The sequence below is a fragment of the Ranitomeya variabilis genome, chromosome 6, assembly GCF_051348905.1.
Source record: "Ranitomeya variabilis isolate aRanVar5 chromosome 6, aRanVar5.hap1, whole genome shotgun sequence".
Classification (NCBI taxonomy): domain Eukaryota; kingdom Metazoa; phylum Chordata; class Amphibia; order Anura; family Dendrobatidae; genus Ranitomeya; species Ranitomeya variabilis.
The window spans coordinates 570,419,936-570,439,469 of record NC_135237.1 but is presented as its reverse complement, the minus strand read 5'-3'; positions in this window follow the sequence as shown (position 1 = coordinate 570,439,469).

The following is a 19,534-nucleotide window of genomic DNA, read 5'->3' as shown; positions in this document are numbered from 1 at the left end:
TTAAACAGCTAAGATCAGAGCCATTCAAGGGTTAAGAGGAGGTAAGAAGCAGCTAGACAGCAATTAAGGGCTAGGCAGCAAAACTCTGAAGGGAAAAAAAAATAAAAAAATTTCCCTTAAACACTTCTCTTTCTCCTGCTTCAGCCCAAACAATTAACACTTTGTGGGCCGGCTATACTGTCATGAATCCCAATGGCTAGGGATAGCACAGGACAAGCAAAGTACAAATAAATAACGGACGAGCTCTAGGGTGATGGAACCTGGGCTGACCGCTGCCCTACGCCTGACAAACGCAACTAGAGATAGCCAGGGAGCGTGCCTACGTTGGTTCTAGACGCCACGCACCAGCCTAAGAGCTAACTAGCACTGCAGAGAAAATAAAGACCTCACTTGCCTCCAGCGGAATGAACCCCAAAAGATATAGTTGCCCCCCACATGTATTGACGGTGAAATGAGAGGAAGGCACACACATAGAGATGATATATATAGTTTTAGCAAATTGAGGCCCGCTGTAAACTAGAAAGCAGAACGATACAAAAGGGGACTGAGCGGTCAGCAAAAAACCCTAATCAAAAAAACCATCCTGAGATTACAAGAACCCATGTGCCAACTCATGGCACATGGGGAGAACCTCAGTCCACTAGAGCTACCAGCTAGCATAGAGACATAATAAGCAAGCTGGACAAAAAAACCAAACAACTGAAAATCAGCACTTAGCTTATCCTGAAAGATCTGGGAGCAGGTAGGCAGGAACCAAACAGAGCACATCTGAATACATTGATAGCCGGCAAGGGAAATGACAGAAAGGCCAGGTAAAATAGGAAACACCCAGCCACTGATGGACAGGTGGAAACCAAAGGCCGCAACCCACCAAAGTCACCCAGTACCAGCAGTAACCACCAGAGGGAGCCCACAAACAGAATCCACAACAGTGTGCCACGGTTGTCGCTATAAACCCTACCTATAGGCCTGTAATGCAATACTAGCCCTCCTGCAGCAGCTGTCCCTACACTAAATGCAGCTAATATTGATATTGAATAGAAGATATGGATACCTGACATGGACTGTTGGTTTTTGGTTAATGCAGCAAGGCCTGTAATGCAATATAAAGCATGACTAGGCCTATAACGCTCACTTTCCCTTCAGCAGCTACTATTTATTCTGCTTCCGGGGTACAGTCTGGTGAGCATTGCATCGCCGGGTCTTATATAGACACAATGATGTGATGCGGCTAGCCAGTCACTGTGATGCCAGTATCCATTAAGGCTATGGTATTACTGTAATTTGCAGGCAATCCCCCCAGGAGTGAAAAAGGTGAGGCAGGGAATCGAGCATGTGCTTGAGCACCAGAGATACTCGTTCGAGTACCCAGCATACCCAGCCCACCATGCTCGATCGAGTACCGAGCAGTGCTGAACATTTTCGCTCATCACTAGTGAACATATAAAATCCCACCCATAATATGATAGGGGAGACCAAAACAGGAAAATAGAAAACACCTGGTGAAGAGCAAACCAAGAAGGAGAACAAGGACAACGGGAACCATCAGCATTTAGACGGTGAATTAAAGGCAATAGCTTGGCAGACAGAGGAACTGACCACGGAGAAACAGGTCACCGGATCGAATCTCCACACTGAGTCATGACAGACTGTTGTGAACTCCGTTTTCAGGCTCCCTCTTGTGGTCACAGATGGTATTGTGTGATTTTGGTTTTTTGGCTCCCCCTGGTGGTTTGGTTTATTATCATGCGGGTCTGGCTGGATCAGCTGCCTCGTTATTCACCAGGGAGGTTCCTATTTAGCTCTGCTTCACTTCCACTTGTTGCCGGCTGTCAATGTATTCAGTGCTATTCTGATTACTCCTGATTATCTCGTTTTCTGCCTCTTCAGGATAAGCTAAGTTCTGTTTGAATATTTTTTGCTCATCTGCCTGCAATATTATTTCTGTGTAATATGAGTCTAGTCCAGCTTGCTAATATGTGATTTCTTGTTGCTGGTAAGCTCTGGGGTACGGAGTTGCTTCCCCCGCATTGTTAGTTGGTGCGGGGGCTCGAGCAATCTCTGCGTGGATATTTTGAATAGGGTTTTTTATTGACCGCACAGTTTCCTTCCTATTTTCTGCTATCTAGTATTAGCGGGCCTCATTTGCTAAATCTGATTTCATCTCTGTGTTTGTGCTTTCCCCTTAACTCACCATTAATATTTGTGGGGGGCTATTCTATATCTTTGGGGTCATTCCACTGAGGCAAGAGAGGACTTTCTTTCCCTCCAGGAATAGTCAGTTTCTCAGGCCGTGAAGAGACGTCTAGGATTTTCAGGTAACGTTCCACGGCTACTTATAGTTGTTTGCGGATAGGATCAGGTTGCGGTCAATCTAGTTACCACCTCCCCAGAGCTAGTCGTCTGTTCAGTTACTTAGCTAGTCCGTCCTGTGATCCTTGCCTCTAGGATCATAACAACAGACCCCCTGAGTGCCCTGTGAGGGTGACCACCACTGCGGCGTGGTGAGGTGGCTCTAATAAAATGAATAATGTGGGGCGACAGTTGTGTCACTTTTGCATTTGGTAATACCTATCATTTGCTACTTGCGACACCAGTGTCTCCCTATGAGACATGGGGGTCTGTGGGGGACCCCCTCATGTAGAGAGTTTTGGTTTAATGGCTGTCCCTGCTCCCATTAGCTGTGCCCATTTGTAAAACTATACATTGGGGTGAGAATCTGCGAATGCTGCGTTTGACATCCCACGCGTTTCTAGTCTTATGTGGATTTTATGCTTCATGACCTCCCGGGACAGCAGTATTCCTATTTCCAATATTCCCAGTGATTTTCCGTTCCCCTCTATTATCGGAGACGATTATCCACGTAATTGTAATTGTGGTGAATAAATAACTTCCTCGGCTCGGTGTTATTTTTAGTTATCGGGCTTCGCTTTCCAGTCCGCGATTAAACAGAACATTTATCTCTGAGCCGCCAGAGCTGGATTTAGATGGATTCCTCCCGTGCTCGTTCCTGGATTGTGCCGCTACTCACCTGTAAGCTGCTTTGCTGGTGGCACGGATCTCCAGGACTCTGCACGTGTCCCACATAGGGCGTAAGTCGCAGCTAGATGGAACATACCTCCGCCTCATCTATTTGTCTCGACTAGGTCACGTCCTCCTTGGAGATATAGGGTCAGAAAATCGCTACATATTGTGAATCGTAGATCTTCCATTTAGACGGTGTGTTTGTGTCTTATATTAAATGGATTCTGTTTCATTTGGTGCTGTAGAGGTTAACAACCCTTTCTATGTTGGTTAGAAACTTGCTGCTGCATCTCACAGCTGTTCCTGACCTGGCCATTTCCTCTCCCTATAAAATCTGGTCAGACCTTCTCTTCCTTGCCAGTGAAAGCTTTGCTTCCTCGCTCCCTGGAGAAGCTGTACTAAATTGGAGATCGTTGTTGCTACTGGAGATTGTTGCATGCTGTTTTTGGGTGTATGCTGTCCTCATTGTCCTATTCTCATTTTTTTTGTACATTCCTGCGCTTCCCTAGTGAGTGTTTGTATGTATGTTGTTTTCTGTTATCCCTGTCTGTCTTACATGTTATATTACACTAGCATTTCTCTCCCAGGTCTCACGGAGGAGGAAACGGCTTAGGGAATAACAGGAGAACAGTAAGGCTGGTGGCCCAAACCTCCTCACCTTTAGAGGTATTTTTGCAAGCAGGGATAGTTAGGGCCCCAGCCCTAGGGACGGTTCAGGGCCCCTGTGCCAAATCGCGAACACTCACAGCGTGCCACTATCGGTACAGAACAAACGCATGGATATTATGTGCACATGAATTGGAGGATGGAAAATCCTTACCTACCCTGCAGCACCCCAGCAGTAGAAATGAAGTATTGCATTGGTGGGTCCTCCTGAGAGAGAAGTATCCCACTTATCCATTCCCTTTTGTTGGCCCAACAATGAGCAATCGCTAAAAGGCGAAGTTTTGTGGACACTGCATTGAATGAATGTGTCCAGTCCAGAGCAAGAACTGCTGCATGGCGGCCCCTTTATTGTGTCCATATCCCCTGGTAAAGGAGAAAGTAAGGGATTCACCTGTACTATATCCTTGTATTTATATTAATTACGCCACAATGTTACCATCCCCCCCGCTGCTGTCACTGGATTATCCATCTCCGTAGGACTGACAGGAGGGATCAGGACAACAAGAAGTAGGGGAGGGAAGAGGCTGGCGGGGGTCCGGGCCACACACGGAGGTCCATCATTACAAGTGAATGGTAGAAGCCGTGTGTTGGGCGCTACGTGCCGCAGTGGACGGATATTGTGTTGCCTCCCCAGTCCCCAGGCATTGCGGGATGCTGACACTTCTAGTGCCACGAGCTGTAACATATAGATGGATAAATGTAAAGATAGATGCCAGATGGATGGATATATCGATTATTATCACATATCACCGACGGCTGCCTGACTTTGGCTCGGGGAAAATATATAACAGATTATTATATGGGTGGATGGATAGAAAATATACAGAGATGAGCGCGAGATTAGATAAATGGACAAATAGACAGATATGAGATTAGATACATAGAGAGATTACATAGATCAATGGAGGGACAGACAGATAAATGATCTCATAACATGATATTAAATACAATGTGTCACAATGTGTTATTGCCAGTGACACAATAAATCTATACATAGTCCACTGCACACACCTGTATATACTGTATATATACACATATTTCACCACACAATGTAAATAGATGATAGATAATAGATAGATGATAGATAGATAATAGATAGATTATATATAGATAGTTAATAAATACATAGATGATAGATAGATAATAAATAATATGTAGATGATAGATAGATACATAGATGATAGATAGATAATAGACAATAGATACATAATAGATAGATAATAAATAGGTAGATAATAGATAAATAGATGATAGATAACAGATAGTTAATAGATAGATAGATAGATAGATAGATAGATAGATAGATAATAGATAATTAATAGATAGATAATAGATAGATAGATAATAGATAATCAATGGATAGATAATAGATAGATAATAGATAGATGATAGATAGATAATAGATAGATAATAGATAGATAGATAATAGATAGATAATAGATAGATAACACAGGTCAACAAAAAAAAAAATTTTTTCTGGTGTCCAAAATATTTTAATGAATTTGGGGTATTTTTGGGGTGCTGATTCTGAATATGCTATCAGTTTTGCCAGATTGGCTCAAGTTTTTGAGATTTTTGGTATCTTATTTATAGCACTTGTTGGTAAATGCGACGCATCATCTCATTAATTTCTTTGGATTAGTACTTGAACTGAGCAGTTCTCAATATAGTTTTGTGTTAATTAGTGTTCTAAAAGTTTGTTCATAGCTTGATTTTTGCACTAACTTTATGTTGTTGTCTGTTTTCCAGTGAAAAGCATGAACTCATCAAGAAGAAGTTGTCTTAACGATCCAGACTCATTCTGTTACATTTGTGGTGAATACACACTGCCAAAACATAGAAGAAACATAACAGACTTCGTAAAAAAAGTGTATTTTGCCTATTTTGGGGTTATGCTTGGGGACCAAGACAAGTTTTGGGCACCACACATAGTGTGCAAAGCATGTATCGAATTATTACGAAAATGGAGCAAAGAACAAAGAAAAAGCTTCAAATTTGGTGTTCCAATGGTGTGGAGAGAGCCAAAAAATCATCATGATGACTGTTATTTCTGTGCAGTGCAAGTGCAAGGATTCAATAAGCATAAGAAACGAAAATGGGAGTAACATGGAATCTGCAAGAAGGCCTGTCCCTCATTGTGAAGATGTGCCTGTACCTGTGGTTACCATAAATAACAGTCATCATGATGATTTTTTGGCTCTCTCCACACCATTGGAACACCAAATTTGAAGCTTTTTCTTTGTCCTTTGCTCCATTTTCGTAATAATTCGATACATGCTTTGCACACTATGTGTGGTGCCCAAAACTTGTCTTGGTCCCCAAGCATAACCCCAAAATAGGCAAAATACACTTTTTTTACGAAGTCTGTTATGTTTCTTCTATGTTTTGGCAGTGTGTATTCACCACAAATGTAACAGAATGAGTCTGGATCGTTAAGATAACTTCTTCTTGATGAGTTCATGCTTTTCACTGGAAAACAGACAACAACATAAAGTTAGTGCAAAAATCAAGCTATGAACAAACTTTTAGAACACTAATTAACACAAAACTATATTGAGAACTGCTCAGTTCAAGTACTAATCCAAAGAAATTAATAAGATGATGCGTCGCATTTACCAACAAGTGCTATAAATAAGATACCAAAAATCTCAAAAACTTGAGCCAATCTGGCAAAACTGATAGCATATTCAGAATCAGCACCCCAAAAATACCCTAAATTCGATGAAATATCTTTGGCACCAAAAATGCTGTTGACCAGTGTAATAGATAGATAGATAATAGATAGATAATACATAGAGAATAGATAGATAGATAATAGATAGCTAATCAATAGATAGATAATAGATAGATAATAGATGGATAATAGATAGATAATAGATAGATAAATAATAGATAGATAATAGATAGATAGATAATACATAGAGAATAGATAGATAGATAATAGATAGCTAATCAATAGATAGATAATAGATAGATAATCAATAGATAGATAATAGATAGATGATAGATAGATAATAGATAGATAGATAGATAGATAGATAGATAGATAGATAATAGATAGATAGAGACATAGATAATAGATAGATAGATAGATAGATAATAGATAGATAGAGACATAGATAATAGATAGATAGATAATACATAGATGATAGATAGATAATAGATAGATAGATAATAGAGAATAGATAGATAATAGATAGATAATAGATAACAGATAGATAATAGATATATAGATAAAAAATAGATAGATATAGATAGATAATAAATAGATATAGATAGATGATAGATAGCAGACAGATAATAGACAGATATTAGGTAGAATGATTTGCAGACAGACATTAGGTGGGTGACCGGCCTCGCTCGCCCTGGTCGGCCGTGTGTCTCTGTTCTGTCACGTGCGAGCTGACACTGATCACCTCTTTATCCGCGTGATGTCCGTGTTTCTATGGAAACAGAGACAATGTAATTTCCATTTCTTGTTATATCTGGGATCTTCTTCCATGGCAGCCGGTCACTTCTTCCCTGTGAGTGGAGGGTCGGTCTCCGCAGCACCGGGTCGTGCTTTCCCATGCCGATCCCTCAGGAGTTTCAGCATTTGTTACTGTTTTTGTGGCAGATCCTCCAACCCGGCGCGCACAGTCCATGAATGTTGCACAAGTTCAAAAATGCTCCTTTGTCTTTTTTGAGCCTTTTAGAGCTTTTTAGATCTGTTAAAATGTCCCACACAATGCTAACATTTCTGCCGGACAGAACAATAATTTCCTGGGTGGGGACGGTTTAAAAAGTCGCAGATAATGAGCCGGACACAAACACGTGCATCAGAAAAACTGTGCTCCCGATGGAGGACAGGGGAAGAAACGGACGGACGAGTAGAAGATGGACTTTGAAACGAACTAAAAAAACTGTACCGGTCCTGCAGTTCCCAGTACACCCTGGTGGATTCCGTGTCCTCCGCAGCCTCCACCAGACACCGTGAGACTACAGAGAACTGGGCCGCGTGGGCGGATGTGCTGGGAGCACTGGATCCGGTGTCTCGCCCTTACAGACTCTTCAGTTGTGTGGCCCCTGGGGACCCCGTTGTGAACAGACCCGGTAGCTCATTACTTGTACACTTTTCTGCTGTGGAGAAGCCAGAAATTCCAGAAACTTCTGTGAGCAGTGATAGAGGGCTAGTGAGAGACCCGCTGTAGATCTAGTAGTCATGAACCAGAAGGCTCAGGATGAGCAGATCTCATAAATAGGGTCTGTAGGAAGAAATGGCTTGTACTAGATGCCTTGATAGGGCGTTGATCCAGGGAACTAGTCTGATTGCCGTATGTGGAGTCGGGAAGGAATTTTTTTCCCCAATGTGGAGCTTACTCTTTGCCACATGGTTTTTTTTGCCTTCCTCTGGATCAACATGTTAGGGCATGTTAGGTTAGGCTATGGGGTAAACTAGATGGACTTAAAGTCTTCCTTCAACCTTAATAACTATGTTACTGTGTTAATAAGCTGTCATGATCCGTTCCAGGGTTTATTAGTGTCTGCCCTTTTTTGACCGGATCATGTCAAGGGTTAACTTTGCTCTGCCTCATTCTGGGTTCAGGTTTGCTATTTAGCTCCCATGAATCTTGCTGGCAGTGTCAGTTATAGTTCTGTCTTCGGCTTGTGAATCTGACTCTGGAAGCCCTTGGTTTGTCCTGCTGTGAACCCTGACTGTGTCTGTTATCTCCCTCTGTCTGCCCTTTCCCTGCGTTTGTTCTGCTTGATTCCCTGATTCTGACCTCCTGGCTTGGCTATTGACTCTGTTTTGATTTGTCCCTATTGTACCGTATTTTGCTCATCCTGGTTTACTGATCTATTGCTACGTCCTGACTATCCTTTCTGTTTAAATCCTTTTTGTATGACGTGTTATCTTGTGCCCTGACTCGGCTTTTTCTGACTACTCTCTTGCCACTAGGTGGCATCTGTTCAGTTGCTCAGTGTGTGCAGTCTCGCTTCCCTATAAAGCTCCCCTGGTGAAGGTTGTGCTGTACTGCACTGCAGCTGCATGACATAAGCCTATGGGGGCTCCTGTGCTTTATGGTCCCATTGTGTTGTTATCCCAAGCAACTACTAATTGGCACATTAGGCCAGGGGTCGGTGCTCGTCCTCCAGGGACCCCTGCTCCATTTAGCTTTCCGCTGGCTTCTCACTGAAGTCCTGGGATAATTGATTTTCTGCAGAGTATTAGGAGGGCGCAGCGAGGCCTCAATCTCCCCGACCTGATTGTAAGGAAGATGCTGAGGGAATCTGATTAATATTCACCAGGAGACTGCCACTCACCTGCAGCACAGGGGGCCACGGGGTAGATGTGGCCACAGGGTAGAAAGGGGAAAGGAAAAGTTCCCCACCTCATATGTGAGGGTGAGCAATGGGGTAGAAGGGGGGACAAAGGAAAGGTTCCCCATCCTGTATGTGAGTGGGGCCACGGGGTAAAACAGGGGGCAAAGGAAGAGGGGGATGGCCCATATGTGAAGGGGGATGGCCCAGAAGTTTCCTGGCTGCAGGTATACAGTGCCCAGATATACACACATACAGCACCCAGATATACAGTGCCCTGATATACTGTATATACAACACCCAGATATACAAACATACAACACCCATATATATAGCATCCAGATATACAGTATATACAGCACCCAGATATACCACACCCAGATATACAGTATATACAACACCCAGATATATAATACAGTACTCAGATATACCACACCCAGATATACAGTATCCAGATATACACACATAAAGCATGCAGATATACAGTGCCCAGATATACAGTATATACAGCACCCAGATATACCACACCCAGATATACAGCATCCAGATATACACACATAAAGCATGCAGATATACAGTGCCCAGATATACAGTATATACAGCACCCAGATATACCACACCCAGATATACAACATCCAGATATACTGTATATACAACATCCAGATATATAAACATGCGGTACTCAGATATACCACACACAGATATACAGCATCCAGATATACACACATACAGCATGCAGATATAAAGTGCCCAGATATACAGTATATACAGCACCCAGATATACCACACCCAGATATACAACATCCAGATATACTGTTGTTATGATCCTTAGTGGTTGAGGATCACAAATTACTCCAGCTAAGTAACAAACATAGGACAAGCTCTAGGGAGGTGGCAAACTGGACTGACCGCAAATCTGAACCTATCCAAACACACTAGAAGTAGCCGGTGAACGTGCCTAAAAATCCTAGACGTCTCGAGCCAGCCTGAGGAACTAACTACCCCTAGAGAGAAAGAAAAGACCTCTCTTGCCTCCAGAGAAATAATCCCCAAAGATATAGAAGCCCCCAACAGATAATAACGGTGAGGTAAGAGGAAGGCACATACACAGGGGTGAAAGCAGATTCAGCAAATGAGGCCCACTAATACTAGATAGCAGAAAATAGAAAAGGGAATCTATGCGGTCAGTAAAAAACCCTTACAAAATATCCACTCTGAGATTTCAAGAACCCACACACCAACTAACGGTGTGGGGGGGAGAAACTCAGTCCCCTAGAGCAACCAGCAAGCGAGGAAATCACATTTTAGCGAGCTGGACTAAAAACATAATGAACACTGATAATCAAAAAATGATCAAACAAAAACTTAGCTTGTCTTGGAGAGTCTGGAGCAAGGTAGACACAAGGAATCTGAAGAGCACTGAATACATTGATAGCAGGCAAGGAACTGAGTATCCAGGTGGGCTAAATAGAAAACCAACCAAGGATAACGAACCAGCTGATGAAGCCAACCTGCAGAAAGACAACACTACACAGTACCGCTTGTGACCACTAGAGGGAGCCCAAAAATAGAGTTCACAACAGTACCCCCCCCCTTGAGGAGGGGTCACCGAACCCTCATCAAGACCCCCAGGGCGATCAGGATGAGCCGCGTGGAAGGCACGAACCAAATTGGCCGCATGAACATCAGAGGCGACAACCCAGGAATTATCCTCCTGACCATAGCCCTTCCACTTAACCAAATACTGAAGCCTCCGTCTAGAGATACGAGAATCCAAAATCTTCTCCACCACGTACTCCAATTCGCCCTCGACCAGCACCGGAGCAGGAGGCTCAACAGAAGGAACCACAGGTACCACATACCTCCGCAACAAAGACCTATGGAACACATTATGAATGGCAAACGATGCTGGGAGATCCAAACGAAAAGACACCGGGTTAAGGATTTCCAAAATCTTATAAGGACCGATGAAGCGAGGCTTAAATTTAGGAGAGGAGACCTTTATAGGAACATACCGAGAAGACAGCCACACCAAATCCCCAACACGAAGTCGGGGACCCACACCGCGGCGGCGGTTGGCAAAGCGCTGAGCCTTCTCCTGTGACAACCTCAAATTGTCCACCACATGGTTCCAAATCTGCTGCAACCTATCCACCACAGAATCCACCCCAGGACAGTCAGAAGGCTCAACCTGACCCGAGGAAAAACGAGGATGGAAACCAGAATTGCAAAAAAAGGCGAAACCAAAGTAGCAGAACTAGCCCGATTATTAAGGGCAAACTCGGCCAATGGCAAAAAAGTCACCCAATCATCCTGATCAGCAGAAACAAAACATCTCAAATAAGTTTCCAACGTCTGATTAGTTTGCTCGGTTTGGCCATTAGTCTGAGGATGGAAGGCCGACGAAAAAGACAAATCAATGCCCATCTTAGCACAAAAAGTCCGCCAAAACGTGGACACAAACTGGGATCCTCTATCAGACACAATATTTTCAGGAATGCCGTGCAAGCGAACAACATTCTGAAAAAATAGAGGAACCAAATCGGAGGAAGAAGGCAACTTAGGCAAGGGCACCAAATGGACCATCTTGGAAAAACGATCACACACCACCCAGATGACAGACATTTTCTGAGATACTGGAAGATCCAAAATAAAATCCATGGAAATGTGCGTCCAAGGCCTCTTCGGAACAGGCAAAGGCAAAAGCAAACCGCTGGCACGAGAACAGCAAGGCTTAGCCCGAGCACAAATCCCACAAGACTGCACAAAGGAACGCACATCCCGCGACAAGGAAGGCCACCAGAAGGACCTAGCCACCAAATCTCTGGTACCAAAAATCCCAGGATGACCCGCCAACACCGAAGAATGAACCTCGGAAATAACTGCTGGTCCATCTATCCGGGACAAACAGTCTCTCTGGTGGACAACGGTCAGGTCTATCCGCCTGAAATTTCTGCAGCACTCGTCGCAAATCTGGGGAAATGGCAGACAAAATCACTCCCTCTCTGAGAATACCAGCCGGCTCAGAAACTCCCGGAGAGTCAGGCACAAAACTCCTAGAAAGTGCATCAGCCTTCACGTTCTTCGAACCAGGCAGGTATGAGACCACGAAGTTGAAACGGGAGAAAAACAACGACCAACGAGCCTGTCTAGGATTCAGGCGCCTGGCAGATTCAAGGTAAATCAGATTTTTGCGATCAGTCAAGACCACCACACGATGTTTAGCTCCTTCGAGCCAATGTCGCCACTCCTCAAATGCCCACTTCATAGCCAACAACTCCCGATTACCAACATCATAATTCTGCTCGGCAGGCGAAAATTTTCTTGAAAAGAAAGCACATGGCTTCATCACAGAGCCATCAGAGCTTCTCTGCGACAAAACAGCCCCTGCTCCAATCTCAGAAGCATCAACCTCGACCTGGAAGGGGAGAGAGACATCTGGCTGACATAAAACTGGAGCTGAAGAAAACCGGTGCTTCAGCTCCCAAAAGGCCTCCACGGCCGCAGGAGACCAATTAGTCACATCAGAACCCTTCTTGGTCAAATCCGTCAAAGGTTTAACCACGCTAGAAAAATTAGCGATGAAACGACGGTAAAAATTAGCAAAACCCAAGAACTTCTGAAGACTCTTAACAGACGTGGGCTGAGTCCAGTCATGAATAGCCTGGACCTTGACTGGGTCCATCTCCACAGTATAAGGAGAAAAAATAAAACCCAAAAAGGAGACCTTCTGTACTCCGAAGAGGCATTTTGAGCCCTTCACAAATAAAGCATTGGCACGCAGGACCTGAAACACCATCCTGACCTGCTTCACATGGGACTCCCAATCATCAGAAAAGACCAAAATGTCATCCAGATAAACAATCATAAATTTATCCAGATATTCTCGGAAAATGTCATGCATGAAGGACTGAAACACAGAAGGAGCATTAGAGAGTCCAAAAGGCATCACCAAGTACTCAAAATGGCCTTCGGGCGTATTAAATGCTGTTTTCCATTCATCTCCCTGCTTAATGCGCACAAGGTTATACGCACCACGGAGATCTATCTTGGTGAACCAACTGGCACCCTTAATCCGAGCAAACAAATCAGACAATAGTGGCAAAGGGTACTGAAATTTGACTGTGATTTTATTCAGAAGACGATAATCTATACAAGGTCTCAAAGAACCGTCCTTCTTGGCCACAAAAAAAAACCTGCACCAAGAGGGGAAGAGGATGGGTGAATATGTCCCTTCTCCAAAGACTCCTTTATATAACTCCGCATCGCGGCATGCTCTGGTATAGACAAATTAAAAAGTCGTCCCTTAGGGAATTTACTACCAGGAATTAAATTTATAGCACAGTCACAATCCCTATGAGGAGGCAGGGCACAGGACCTGGGCTCATCAAATACATCCTGGTAGTCAGACAAAAACGCAGGGACCTCAGAAGGAGTGGAAGAAGCAATAGACACCAACGGAGTATCGCCATGAATTCCCTGACAACCCCAACTTGACACAGACATAGCTTTCCAATCTAAAACTGGATTATGAGCTTGCAGCCATGGCAGACCCAAAACGACAACATCATGCAAGTTATGCAGAACAAGAAAGCGAATCACCTCCTGATGTACGGGAGTCATGCACATGGTCATTTGCGTCCAATACTGAGGCTTATTCTCAGCCAATGGCGTAGCATCAATTCCCCTCAGAGGAATAGGAAATTCCAAAGGCTCCAGGACAAAACCACAGCGCCTGGCAAACGACAAATCCATCAGATTCAGGGCAGCACCCGAATCCACAAAAGCCATAACCGGGTAGGACGACAAAGAACAAATCAAAGTAACAGACAAAATAAATTTAGGCTGTATAGTACCAATGGTGACAGGTTTAGATTTTTTTTTTAAGCGTTTAGAGCATGCTGAGATAACATGAGTAGAATCACCACAGTAAAAGCACAACCCATTTTGACGTCTATGACTTTGTCGCTCAATTCTGGTCAAAGTTCGGTCACATTGCATAGACTCAGGTCTCTGTTCGGAAAATACCGCCAAAGGATGAGCAGATTTGCGCTCCCGCAAACGCCGATCAACCTGAATGGCTAAAGCCATAGAATCACTCAGACTTGCAGGGGTGGGAAACCCCACCATAACATTCTTAACGGCCTCAGAAAGACCTTCTCTGAAATTTGCAGCCAGGGCACACTCATTCCATTGAGTAAGCACCGACCATTTCCGAAATTTTTGACAATACACCTCTGCTTCATCCTGACCCTGAGAGATAGCCAGCAACGCTTTTTCTGCCTGATTCTCAAGATTAGGCTCCTCATAAAGCAGTCCAAGAGCCAGAAAAAATGCATCTACATTAAGCAATGCAGGATCTCCTGGCGCCAGAGAGAAAGCCCAATCCTGAGGGTCGTCACGCAACAAGGAGATAACAATTTTAACTTGCTGAGCGGAATCACCAGAGGAACGAGGTCTCAGAGATAGAAATAACTTACAATTATTCTTAAAATTTAGAAACCTAGATCTATCTCCAGAAAACAACTCAGGAATGGGTATCTTTGGTTCTGACATAGGGCTATGAATAACAAAATCCTGAATACTTTGCACCCGTGCAGTAAGATGATCCACACTAGAAGTCAGAGTCTGAATATTCATGTCTGCAGCTGAGCTCAAAACCACCCAGAGTTCAAGGGGATGAAAGAAGCTAAACAGACTGCAGCAAAGGAAAAGCGGGAGGAAAAAAAAAAAAAAAAGTACTCAGGTCTTCTTTTTATCCCACTTCTGCGATGCATTAAACACTTTTTGGCCTGCTATACTGTTATGATCCTTAGTGGTTGAGGATCACAAATTACTCCAGCTAAGTAACAAACATAGGACAAGCTCTAGGAAGGTGGCAAGCTGGACTGACCGCAAATCTGAACCTAACCAAACACACTAGAAGTAGACGGTGAACGTGCCTAAAATCCTAGATGTCTTGAGCCAGCCTGAGGAACTAACTACCCCTAGAGAGAAAGAAAAGACCTCTCTTGCCTCCAGAGAAATAATCCCCAAAGATATAGAAGCCCCCAACAGATAATAACGGTGAGGTAAGAGGAAGGCACATACACAGGGGTGAAAGCAGATTCAGCAAATGAGGCCCACTAATACTAGATAGCAGAAAATAGAAAAGGGAATCTATGCGGTCAGTAAAAAACCCTTACAAAATATCCACTGAGATTTCAAGAACCCCCACACCAACTAACGGTGTGGGGGGAGAAACTCAGTCCCCTAGAGCAACCAGCAAGCGAGGAAATCACATTTTAGCGAGCTGGACTAAAAACATAATGAACACTGATACTCAAAAAATGATCAAACAAAAGCTTAGCTTGTCTTCGAGAGACTGGAGCAAGGTAGACACAAGGAATCTGAAGAGCACTGAATACATTGATAGCAGGCAAGGAACTGAGTCTCCAGGTGAGCTAAATAGGAAACCAACCAAGGATAACGAACCAGCTGATGCAGCCAACCTGCAGAAAGACAACACTACACAGTACCGCTTGTGACCACCAGAGGGAGCCCAAAAATAGAATTCACAACATACTGTATATACAACATCCAGATATATAAACATGCGGTACTCAGATATACCACACACAGATATACAGCATCCAGATATACACACATAAAGCATCCAAATATACAGTGTTCAGATATACACAGATACAGCATCCAGGTATACCTCACCCAGATATACACACATAAAGCATCCAGATATAAACACATTCAGCATCCAGATATAACACACCCAGATATATAGCATCCAGATATATAATATATACAACACCCAAATATACTGTACATACAGTACATACAAAATCCAGATATACAGTGCCCAGGTATATACGCATACAGATCCCAGATATACAGCATCCAGATATACAGTATATACAACACCCAGATATAAACACATACAGCACCCATATATACAGTACACGCATATAAAATCCAGATATACAGTGCCCAGATATACAGTATATACAACACCCAGATATACAAACATACAGCACCCAGATATACAGCATCAGGTATATAGTATATACAACACTGTGATGGTGTGATCTGTTATGTGGGCTGTTGTGAACTCTGTTCTCGAGCTCCCTCCTGTGGTCAGGAATGGTATTTCTGTGAGTTCTGTCCGTGGGTTCCCTCTGGTGGCTGAAAGTGGAGCTGCTGGTCTGGAGGTGGCTTCCTCAGCTGCATCGTTTAAGACTGGGCTGGTTCCTCTATTTAACTCTGCTCAGATCGTTACCTGATGCCAGTTGTCAATGTATCTGTACTGGTTCAGATCTCACTTGGATCTTCTGATGACCTGTCTACTTCAGCAGAAGCTAAGTCCCTGTTAAGCTCATTTGTTGTTCATTTGTGTGCTGAATATATTTCTCAGTACCTGCTAAGTTTTGTCCAGCTGGCTATCATGATATTGTCTCGCTAGCTGGAAGCTCTGGGTTGCAGAGTGGCACCTACCGCGCCGTGAGTCGGCGCGGGGGGTTTCTTGCTCACTCTGCGTGGCTTTTTGTAGTTTTTTGTGCTGACTGCAAAGATCCCTTTATCTATCTTCTGTCTATTTAGTAAGTCGGGCCTCCTTTGCTGAAACCTGTCTCATTCCTGTGTTTGTGCCTTCCTCTTAACTCACAGTCAATATATGTGGGGGGCTGCTCTTTTCCTTTGGGGAATTTCTCTGAGGCAAGGTGAGGCTATATTTCTCTTTAGGGGTAGTTACCTCTCAGGCTGTGTAGAGTCGTCTAGGCAGAGTCAGGTACGATCCACGGCTATTTCTAGTGTGTGTGATAATAGATTAGGGCTGCGGTCAGCAGAGCTCCCACTTCCCAGAGCTCGCTCTATTTTGCAGTTTTGACTATCAGGTCATTCCCGGTGCTCCTAACCACCAGGTCCAGCCATAACAGTACAACTGGCCCAAAAGTGTTAATGTATCTCAATAGAGGGATAAGAGAAGTTCTGAGACCATTTTTTTTTCTCTGCAGTGTGTTTAGTCTTTTTTTTCCCCTAAACCTCTGGGTGGTTCAGGACTCAGGTGTAGATATGGACATGCAAGGTCTGTCCTCTTGTGTGGATAATCTCACTGCAAGGGTACAAGGCATTCAGGATTATATAGTTCAGAATCCTATGTTAGAGCCTAGAATCCCAATTCCTGATTTGTTTTCTGGGGATAGATCAAAGTTTCTGAATTTCAAGAATAATTGTAAACTGTTTCTTGCCCTGAATCCTCACTCCTCTGGTGACCCTAGTCAGCAAGTAAAAATCATTATTTCCTTGTTGCGGGGCGACCCTCAAGACTGGGCATTCTCCCTTGTGCCAGGAGATCCTGCATTGCTTAACGTAGATGCGTTTTTTCTGGCGCTTGGATTGCTCTATGACGAACCAAATTCTGTGGATCAGGCAGAGAAAATCTTGCTGGCTCTATGTCAGAGTCAGGATGATGCTGAAATGTATTGTCAGAAGTTTAGAAAGTGGTCTGTGCTTACTCAATGGAATGAGTGTGCTCTGGCAGCGATTTTCAGAAAGGGTCTTTCTGAGGGCCTTAAGGATGTTATGGTGGGGTTCCCCACGCCTGCTGGTCTGAATGAATCAATGTCCTTGGCTATTCAGATCGATCGGCGTTTGCGGGAGCGGAAAGTTGTGCACCATTTGGCGGTGTCCTCTGAGCAGAGGCCTGAGCCTATGCAATGTGATAGGACTTTGACCAGAACTGAACGGCAAGAACACAGACGTCAGAATGGGCTGTGTTTTTACTGTGGTGACCCCACTCATGCTATCTCTGATTGTCCTAAGCGCACTAAGCGGTCCGCTAGGTCTGTCACCATTGGTACGGTACAGCCAAAATTTCTTTTGTCCGTTACTCTGATCTGCTCTTTGTCATCCTATTCTGTTATGGCATTTGTGGATTCAGGCGCAGCCCTGAATTTGATGGACTTAGAGTATGCCAGGCGCTGTGGTTTTTTCTTGGAGCCCTTGCAGCATCCTATTCCATTAAGGGGAATTGATGCTACGCCTTTGGCCAAGAATAAGCCTCAGTACTGGACCCAGTTGACCATGTGCATGGCTCCTGCACATCGGGAATATATTCGCTTTTTGGTGTTGCATAATTTGCATGATGTGGTCGTGTTGGGTTTGCCATGGCTACAGGTCCATAATCCAGTATTGGACTGGAAATCTATGTCTGTGTCCAGTTGGGGTTGTCAAGGGGCCCATGGTGATGTTCCAGCGTTGTCAATTTCTTCTTCCACTACTTCTGAAGTACCTGAGTTTTTGTCGGATTACCAGGATGTATTTGATGAGCCCAAGCCCAGTGCCCTGCCTCCTCATAGGGATTGTGATTATGCTATTAATTTGATTCCTGGTAGTAAGTTTCCTAAAGGCCGACTTTTCAATTTATCTGTGCCAGAACACGCCGCTATGCGGAGTTATATAAAGGAGTCCTTGGAGAAAGGGCATATTCGCCCGTCGTCGTTACCGTTGGGAGCAGGGTTCTTTTTCGTGGCCAAGAAGGATGGTTCTCTGAGACCTTGTATAGAGTACCGCCTTCTTAATAAAATCACGGTCAAATTTCAGTACCCTTTGCCTCTATTGTCTGATTTGTTTGCTCGGATTAAGGGGGCTAGTTGGTTTACCAAGATAGATCTTCGAGGAGCGTATAATCTTGTGCGTATTAAGCGAATGAATGGAAAACCGCATTTAATACGCCCGAGGGCCATTTTGAGTATCTGGTGATGCCATTCGGGCTTTCTAATGCGCCATCTGTATTCCAGTCCTTTATGCATGACATCTTCCGAAAGTATCTGGATAGATTCATGATAGTATATTTGGATGATATTTTGGTCTTTTCGGATGATTGGGAGTCTCATGTGAAGCAGGTCAGAATGGTGTTCCAAGTCCTTCGTGCTAATTCCTTGTTTGTGAAGGGGTCTAAGTGTCTCTTCGGAGTTCAGAAGGTTTCCTTTTTGGGCTTCATTTTTTCCCCTTCTACTATCGAGATGGATCCAGTTAAAGTCCAGGCCATTTATGATTGGACTCAGCCTACATCTGTAAAGAGCCTTCAGAAATTCCTGGGCTTTGCGAATTTTTACCGTCGCTTTATCGCTAATTTTTCTAGTGTTGTCAAACCACTGACTGATTTGACCAAGAAAGGTGCGGATGTGGTGAATTGGTCCTCTGCGGCCGTTGAGGCGTTTCAGGAGCTGAAACGTCGTTTTTCTTCGGTTCCTGTGTTGTGTCAGCCAGATGTTTCACTCCCTTTTCAGGTCGAGGTTGATGCTTCTGAGATTGGAGCAGGGGCTGTTTTGTCTCAGAGAAGTTCTGATGGCTCTGTGATGAAGCCATGTGCTTTCTTTTCTAGAAAGTTTTCGCCTGCTGAGCGTAATTATGATGTTGACAATCGGGAGTTGTTGGCCATGAAGTGGGCATTCGAGGAGTGGCGACTTTGGCTTGAGGGCGCCAAGCATCGCGTGGTGGTCTTGACGGATCACAAGAATTTGACTTATCTCGAGTCTGCCAAGCGGTT